General features: G+C 36.3%; 1 long non-coding RNA gene across 1 annotated transcript; it reads left to right on the top strand.

Moving 5' to 3' along the window:
• Nucleotides 1-207: 207 nt before the first annotated feature.
• LOC145796641 (uncharacterized) lies at nt 208-3,491 on the top strand. Its single transcript, XR_014337126.1, has 3 exons — nt 208-287; nt 2,278-2,359; nt 3,308-3,491. It is a non-coding gene; the product is annotated as an uncharacterized LOC145796641 (long non-coding RNA).
• The last annotated feature ends 6,137 nt before the right edge of the window (nt 3,492-9,628 follow it).

The following is a 9,628-nucleotide window of genomic DNA, read 5'->3' as shown; positions in this document are numbered from 1 at the left end:
TTTTCCCATTTTCCATTTATTTGCCCTGCCCTTCACAAACACTGATTGTTCTCTCTCTTGCACGCATTCTCTCTCTATCTCTCTCTCTCTCTCTCTTAGTTCGCACTGGTATGAATCTCTCAATCTCGTTGTCTCTCTCTCCTTTCCTTTATGTTCTTCTCAATCTTGTGCTCTCTTTGTTTCGAACTCGATCATTGAAGGTACGCGCTCTCTCTCTCAAGTTTCTTTCTCTGTTTCTTCTTGTTTTCGGGTTTCAATCTACACCTAGGGTTTCGATCGAGTTCAAGGTACTTTCTCTCAAAAATTCTTCTCTCTATTTCTATCTTACTCCATTTTTTCTTAGTTTGCGATTTGAATCTACTCCTAGGGTTTGGATCGATAAATGACCCTTGCAATATTCAATTTGAATGTGTTTGAACTCTTGATATTTGATTGAATCACTTTGATTTAATTCAATTATTCTCTTATTTATATGTATTTCAAACACCTATGTGTATAGATTTTGGAGTGATTTGGTACATATTATATGTGATTGAGTGGAAGTTTGTGATGATATACTGGATTAATTTCTGGAAAACTCAAGGGATGTGTTGGCTCTTTTTTGATATCTGGTTGCTTCAATCTCTCTATTAATTTGTTTGCTTACTCAGAAATTGGAGGGAAAAATGGAAAATGTGATTTTCAATATTGATATTTGGTTGTTTCAATCTCCTTCAGTTTGCTTCTCTCTATCTCTCTTGGTCTTTGAATCTCCCTATAAATACTTATCTAGCTTTCTTATATTCCATCTATAACTTTGGATCATTTATGATCTGTCTGTGCATCCTTAGGTTTGCAGGTTTTGAGTTCAAGTTATAAGTTTTGTGGTAAACATTCAATTGAAATGCAAGCTAAAACCCTGGCATCTTTTGCACACTCAGCAGGCCAAACTAGTGTTGTCGCCGTTTCTTCTGCAAGGTAAACTTTACTGCTAAAGTTTGATTTACTTCTCTCTGTATCCATTCATGTTAATAATAAAATAATGAGACACATTTAGGTGAGCTTTTTAGAATGCCATCATTTCTATTGGGATCTTCTGTTCCCAACTCTTGTCCCCATCTTCTATATGAAATTTTACAAGAATGTCAGTTCAATGGCTTTCCAAACTAAAACTTCACGCAACTCTATCTTTCATATTGTAAACCATTGTAAAGTTTAGGATTGTTTGACTTCTTATTCTGTATTTATTTATTAATTGTTTGACTTATTCTATATTTATTTATTATTCTTTGGATCTTTGAATTTGTTTCCCATGTAAATAGAATTAGAATTTATCATCCCATTGCCTTGTTTTTTCAATTTAAAATTCCAATCTACATATCAGGTTATTTTTCATTTCTAGTAATAAAAGAATACTAAAGATGTGAGCTATAGAATTTCTCTATTTTGATAACCTTTTGTATCACTCGCCCATTATTGATGTATAGGAAATGAGATAATTTTATAATAATCTAACCAATAACTACATGAGTCACAACTAATTACTATTATTAATTTTTTATAATAATCTTTTGTTTAGAAATTGTCAGTGTATGTATGTCTTGTAGTGGGTAATTTTAATATATGCAGGGACCTCTTTGTAGAAAACATGAGAAAAGAGGGTTGTGTGTGCCTGTAAGCTAGCAAACTAAAAAAAATAGAGATGGTAGTTCTTCTATGCAGTAGAAAAAGGTAGCGAAAAATTGTGATTTTGGTGGCTTTTATGCTATGTTCTAAAGGAATAAGTGAAAACCTTGTAAACTTAGAAATTTTAGTGAAGAATTCTGACCTTTTAGTGCCTAAGCAAGTCTTTTAAATGCTTTTTTATATATGTAAGTATATATGTAGTGCCTTCTGGTGTTAAATTGCTTGGTTAAAACTCCATGTTTTGTGTTGAAATACTCAAATTACATTGATTGTTGTTTTTCTTATTTCTAGAAAGATTATTTTAGGAAGTAATGTTATAATTGAAGACCAGGAGAAAAAAATTCAAGTTTTTGTAATGTGTATAAGTTCTACATGTGGGTAAAAGGGGAAAGAAAAAAAGGTCATAAAATAAGATATGGTGTGTTGTGTAAACTAAAGAAAAGCAAAGAGCTCAAAGCTCTAGTAGAAAAAATAGATAGAAGGAAGTTAGTGGAGTCTGGTTCTGTTATGTTAGGTAAAACGGTCTTGTAAACATTGTTTTAGTCTCCTTTCACTTGAATGTGAAAATGAAGTGCATATGTAATTGTTGAAGTGAATTTGGTTCTTTTCCAGGACTTGTATTCTAAGGTCTGCTGAATCTGGCCAATCGTATTCTAAGGTCCATGATAAAGCTACACAGGAAGTGAGCTCTTAGGTACGACTTTACCTTTTCATCAATTCCCAATGGGGTGTGTGTGTGAATAGGTATTCTCAATTATAGCATGAAATCATCATACTGTACTTCTTTCTCTTGGAAAAACTAAACTAATGATTTAAATATATTAGCAATATAAAAGATGAGAGACCCCTTATATGTATTTCTTCTCTCTTTCTTCTATTCCTATATGTATATTTGTTTTAAATAATGGAATGTTGCTATGGAAAAATGCAAAAAATCATGTGGTTAGATGGCATTATAACATAAATAAGAATTTCTACTTGATTTGCTGTAGCTAAAAGTTTTTAGCTAGTTTTTGAACATTATATGTTCTGTCCACACTTCAAAAAGAAAAAAGAAAAAAGAAGGGAAGTGAGAATGCCGTCTCCTTTTTATTTTTCATTTTTTATTTTTTTTCTTGTTGAGTTTGGTGACATAGAATATGATTTGGAACTTTTATGGGTTGGTGGAATTTGGTGGATGATAAATTTTATCACATTTGTTTGATAAATGAGGTTTCTTGGAGCTAAGGTATCCTGAAATGTTGCTACCTGTTGCTTGGCTACCTGACTTCTAGTTTCTGAGGTCTTCATTTTAGTATTCCATGATTGTTCCATAAGATGTAAGTGAAAATTATATGACATAATGTTACTCCATTTATGTGATATGAAATTAAATCTCAAAGAATCTAGTAGAATTTTCTGAGGTCTTCATTGGCTTTGAGCTTTGGGCCTTTCTTCTTGGAATGTTATATGACACGTTTTCAATCCTAGCCATGCTTGTAAAGAAGATTAAAATAAAATGCATGCAGTGATAATTTGTTAGTTCAAATAAGATTGCCAAAATACAAAACTGATCAACTTTATAGTATTATGAATATGTTTAAGGTTACCTGTTTACTTTGTTGCTTGAGTAAAAATCTGACCTCTGCTAATTAATATGCAGACGTGCTGTCCTGGAACAAAAGCACCTGATTTAGAAGAAGATGATAAATTCTATGAGGACTTCAATATGAATGAAGTTGACTTGAATATTGAGAACTATGAGGAAATATTTGGTGTAGCTCTTAATGATCCAGAACAACTGTTCGGTAACGATGGAATTGGTATCTTGTTAGGAGTGACGGACATGTCCGATGCTGATTTGAACCATCGAGGCACATATGCAGCAGAGGTACTCTTGCTTTCTCTTATGTTGCCTAATCTTATCCTTATTATTCTCATCAGCTATAATCGACTCATTTGTTTGTTGTTTTAGTCCTTCATCTCTTCATCTCTTTCTGCTTTACAATGTGTCACTGTCAATGCATAGTTCTAACATCTTTGTCCCATTGAGTTGTGAGAAATGGAACTTTGTTCATAAATATTACTTTCTTTCCTATCTACCAAATTTTGGTCAAATGGAATGTTCTTGGTGGATATGGTTTCTTTTGGTATATGCATGAGCTTTGTGCCCCCTAGTGATCAAATGGAATGTTCTTAGTGGATATGGTTTCTTTTGGTATATGCATGAGCTTTGTGCCCCCTAGTGACTACCTATGGGACTCGAACCCATGACCTCCAGTCCATCAGGCTACCACCCTCGGGTGATAATGAAACTTGTCACTCAGTTCCAATATTTGATTGGTAAGTGCAACTAAGGTTTCCTGCACTTGAATTATAGTAGTGTTTGTATGAGTAAACCTTCCTTCGGAACCTCCATGGAAAAGCCCCCACCATAGCTTACTGTTACTTCTCACAATTCTTGATGTTCAAATTGTGCCTTTGGCACTCCAATTACAGCTCCTTTCCTCCAAGATGTGAGTTCATGGAAATTCATGAGCTTGGGAAGCTAAAGTGGAGTTCTAGTGGGGCTATCCTATTTATAAACCAAGAGAATTTGTTAACAGTGCAAATATTTTGGAAAGTAAAAGATTTCTGGAATTAGGATGCAAAGTACAATGGGCAATAATATTTAATATTGTTGGCCATGCATCTTGATTCTTTTTTTATTTGTGAGTGTGCGTTTGTTTTCAAAAAGTGCCCTGTGGTTTTCCAATTATCATTGGAGTGGAGTAGCTAATGATTTCTTTGCATAAACACTTGAATGATTTTGCATGGATGGCATGAGGAAGCATTGAATTTCTGACATGATTATTGCTTGCCAAATTGACATAAACACCTCTCATCTCCTTTCAACACCTGTCAATCACTTTCTAGCAAACATTTCACACTTGCATGTATGTCATCAAATATTTCTACTGGAGTGACTGAATAAATGCTTATGCTTTCTCTCATTGAAGTTTTACTGAAACCCCTTGTTATTTGTTAAAATGCACTTATCATCAAATGTTGCTTGTTTTCCCCAGGGGTCATCAATTGGGCTAGTTAAGTCAATGCAGCCAGCTATCAACAATCCGGCATCTGCTGATTCCGTGATAAGCTCTAAAACTGATCCAAACCTTTGCTTTGCAACGCATGCCCTTTCCAGTATCTCATTTTCTAGTCTTAGCGTGGAGCGTAGTGTTGTAGATCATCAAGGATGGTGCTTCTCCAATGGTTCTCATGGGAGAGCCGCCTCCATTATGTCCTGAAAGTTTATTCCCTTGAATTAGTAGAAGCAGCGCTGGTATGCGTTACATGGAAAAGAAGAAGACACTCAAGTAAGAGTAGAGCAGTTTTTCTTTTTTTTTTTACACATCATTTAGGTTAAAAAAAAAAGAGAAAAGAATATTGTGTGGACCTAGGAAGCATGGATGTGTATTTAATTCACTTTCAATTCTTTTCGATTGTTTAGTTCTTTTGTTTAATGGAAAGTATATTTTGAGGGTTGTGATAGTTCCGAGGAAAGAAAAACAAGAAAGTGTAGAAGAAGTGTTAATGCATGAATGTTGAGATTTATTAAGGGAAGAAATGGAAAATAATGCATGAATGTTGAGATTTTTGCAAATATGTCATTACGTTTATTGTATATAATATTTGAATGTATATATAGATATACATGCCTTTTTTTTTTTTTTTTTCCACGGTAAGAAGATGGTCGCTAATACATTGTAGGAATTTTTTCAACTCTTTTGCGACGGCAAAATATCAGTCGCTATAAGTAGGTTAGGCAGTCGCAAATAGTTTGCGACTGTTGTTTTGCGGTCGCAAAAAGTATTTGCCACCCCCACATTCGCGACCCTCATTTGCCGTTGGGCAGTCGCAAAAAGTCTTTTGCGACTATTTTTTTATTATTTGCGACAGCTTGTAGCGGTCGAAAAAGTACTTTTTTTAGTAGTGTGGAGTTGGACGGAGAGAGTTAGAGAGAAACTTTCTCCTTGGGAGCTAGAAGAGAAAGTTAGAGAAAAAGAAAGGAAACGGGATGAAAATTAAAGGGAATTGAAATCCATCCTTTTGGACTTGAGAATTGAACACTTAGGTGATTTAGATAACATTAAATGAGTTGCTTTTGTTAAACTAACATCGTTAAGCCACAATTACTCAATAAATTATTATTATTTTTTTTTTGGAGGCCAATCAAGATTAGTTTGGGTTAAACTTGGTCACTTAAACAAATGAAACAATTAGTTGCCTAAACTAATTAGTTCCTAGAACAAAACAGAGAACGATGGAGAAGGACGGGGAGAGTTAGAGAGAATCCGTCTTCCTGAGAACTAGGAGGGAAAGTTAGAGCAAAGAAAATGGAAATAGGATGAAAACTGAGGGGAATTCAAATTCATCATTTTGGAGTTGAGAATTGAACAGTTAGGTGATGTAGAAAACGTTACATGGGTTGCTTAAGTTAAAGTAATATCGTTAAGTTACAATTAGGTGATTTAGAAAACCTCAAACAAGGTGCCTAAGTTAAACTAATATCGTTAAGCCACAATTACTTAGTAAAATCTCTTTCTTGGATGCTAAGCTTGATTAGTTTGAGTTAAAGTTGGCTACTTAAGCCAGTGAAACGATTAGTTGCCTAAACTAATTAGTTCCTAGAACGAAAGAGAGGTGGTTGGAGATGGACGGAGAGAGTTAGAGAGAAATTTTCTCCTTGGGAGCTAGAAGAGAAAGTTAGAGAAAAGAAAAGGAAACGGGATGAAAATTAAAGGGAATTGAAATTAATCCTTTTGGACTTGAGAATTGAACACTTTGGTAATTTAGATAACATTAAATGATTTGCTTTTGTTAAACTAACATCGTTAAGCTACAGTTAGTCAATAAATTTTTTTTTTTTGGAGGCCATTCAAGATTAGTTTGCGTTAAACTTGGTCACTTAAGAAAATGAAACAATTAGTTGCCTAAACTAATTAGTTCCTAGAACAAAACAGAGAACGATGGAGAAGGCCGGGGAGAGTTAGAGAGAATCCTTCTTCCTGAGAGCTAGGAGGGAAAGTTAGAGCAAAGAAAAGGGAAATAGGATGAAAATTGAGGGGAATTCAAATTCATCATTTTGGAGTTGAGAATTGAACAGTTAGGTGATGTAGAAAACATTACATGGGCTGCTTAAGTTAAAGTAATATCTATTCACCCAAAAAAAAAAGTTAAAGTAATTACAAGTCCAGGGGGATTAGGTTGAGAGCTTCTCTCTCTAGAGAGAGAAAGCTCCCTCCGTTGTTACCCATGGAGTTTTGAGGGTTCCTTATCAGATTCTTGGTCTGGTTTGGGTGATATGCTGCTTGGGGTGGTTCTGGATGAAGAACTCCATTTACGGTGGATGTTCATTGTGCTCTTCTTGGAAGCGTTGGCCATGGTTTTTTTGGTCATGGTGAGTTCGGCTGTTCTTCGGCGGCGTGTTTTCTGTTTTCGGAGCAATTAGTCCGTTGGTGCTCTGCTTTCAGATTATGTCAGTCGTCTTCAACGTTGTGTTGGTGCTGCGTAAGGATGTGTTTTCTTGTATGTTTTCGACGTCACCTGTATGGTCTCAGATTTTCAAGAATTCTGCAGACGATGGAGGTTTCTTCCGATGCTGGGTTTCTATTGGTGCAGTGTTTATGTACAGTACCGATGCTGTGTTTATGTACTGTGTGTTATATTATCTAGTTTTGGAGCTGGTTTGTGTCCAGTTGCTGATGCTACTGTGTAGTATTGGAGGAGTGTGTTGGTACTGTTCCTTCTCCGCTGAGTCTGCCGCTTTTGCTATAGAAGGATCATCGGAATTGATGCTTCCCTGCAGTGGGCTGCTCGCCGGAGTTGTTGAACGGTGTCCATGGTGGTTACGAGCATTATGTGGTGGTTCTGCAACATTTGAGTTTGGGTGGTTATGGAAGATGTGAGTTCCACGCGTGTTATCTGCGGTGGGCTTTGTTTCATGGGTGGTTGTGCAATACCGTGTAGGTATGTGTACAACTGGTTTTGTTGTACGGTATTGGAAAGCTGTGGGTTGAACTTTCCAGCCGAAAGTTGTTCAAAAGATTGTTTTGTGTCTTCTGCAAAGATGGCTAGTTCGTGGGAATTTGTTCTCAACGTGGGGCCCTCCATTCTTTTTCCAGTGGGTGGGGCTCAAAAAGTTGAATTTGGTTAGTTATATATATATATATTATTTATATATATATAGCTGTTTCTTTTTGATTAAGTCAGAAGTGTTATGTGCTAGTGGATGCTTTTGGGCCCGCATGTTTATTGGCTTGATGTGTTTGTTGTTGGATGGGCCACAGGGAATTTTGGGCCGTTTGGTTTGATTAGCTGGGCTCACCAACATATGGCTCTTATATATATTTGATTATTGGTGAGCCCGTATATTTTTGCTTAGCCACATTGCAGCAGACCTTATGTAGTCGGTTATTTCATGATGATTTATCGTGTGATCCTCATGTGACTCGATATGAGGGTGGTTTTGAGCCATCTCCGCCAAGAGTGATTGGGGAGTCACTGCTTTGGGGAATAGTGGTTCGATAACTAGCCGAGTTAGAGACTGGGAGATGAGCGGGAGGATAGCCACCGGTTTTCTGGTCACTTCTTGTCTTCATGTGACCCTTCCTAATTGATTGTATTGCCACGCCTGTCATGGAGTGAAGGGGACACTGCCGTGGGGTTTGAGGCTTGTGATCTACCATGGTAGGGACTGGGGGATGTGATGATTGCTCTCATGTTTTGTAGGCTATGTATTAGTTTATTGCAGCGGGGCTATTGTTTTTTCACTAAACTTCTCAAGACCGTTGATTATGGTGATTGACGACGTAAGCTTCATGTGACTCAGCCAGGATATTTCATGGGATAGATATTTTCCTTCGTCATGGCTTTGGTTGAGTGGCTAGGATGTCACGGCTATGAGAAGCGAGATGCTTATTGGATTCCATGGTTTCATCCGAGGTAGAGACTGGGAGCAAGCGAGGGCAGTTATCTTTTTTCAATTGGTCTTGTTGGGTGTTTAGTTAGTTACATTTGTTCTGTGTGTTTTATAAGTCTGTGGTGTGTTTTGTTTATTTGCCCATATATCCACTCCTAGTTTCCATCTATTATCTTTGATGGTAGAGGTTACTTGGAGACAAAAAGGAAATATGGCCGAAGTGGGCTTCTGTTTTTTTTCTGTTGATCTTTCGCTTTTGCGAGTGTGATTTTAGGTAGTAGGATGTCCAGTGGTAGTTTTGTGGTGTTTTCTATTTTCCTATTATTTGTTGTAGGGCGTACCTGGGGTATGCCCCTTGTAAACTTGTACATTTTACTGTCTTTATTTTATGACTTACTTACCCAAAAAAAAAAAAAGAAGTTAAAGTAATATCGTTAAGTTACAATTAGGTGATTTACAAAACCTCAAACAAGGTGCATAAGTTAAACTAATAACGTTAAGCTACAATTTCTCAGTAAATTCTCTTTCTTGGAGGCCAAGCGTGATTAGTTTAAGTTAAACTCGATCACTTAAGCTTATGAAACTGTTAGTTGCCTAAGCTTGTTAGTTCCTAGGGCAAAAGACAGAGGGATGTAGAAGTACAGAGAGTGTTACAGTGAAAAACTTTCTTCATGAGAGCTAGAAGAGAAAGTTTGAGAAAAGAATGGTAAATAGGATGAAAATTAATGGGAATTCTAAATCATCCTTTTCTACTTGAGAGTTGAACACTAGGGTGATTTAGAAAACCATAAATGAGGTGCTTAAGTTAAACTAATATCGTCAAGCCACAATTACTCAGTAAAATCTCTTTCTTGGATGCTAAACTAGATTAGTTTGAGTTAAACTTGGTCACCTAAGAAAATAAAACAAATAGTTGCCTAAACTAATTAGTTCCTAGAACAAAACAGAGAATGAGGGAGAAGGACGAGGAGAGTTAGAGAGAATCCTTCTTCTTGAGAGCTAGGAGGGAAAGTTTGAGCA

The sequence above is a fragment of the Camellia sinensis genome, chromosome 8 (genome assembly GCF_055761805.1).
Source record: "Camellia sinensis isolate YWXY chromosome 8, ASM5576180v1, whole genome shotgun sequence".
Taxonomy (NCBI): domain Eukaryota; kingdom Viridiplantae; phylum Streptophyta; class Magnoliopsida; order Ericales; family Theaceae; genus Camellia; species Camellia sinensis.
Note: the sequence above shows the minus strand (reverse complement) of the source record. Positions and strands in the feature narration are given on the sequence as shown.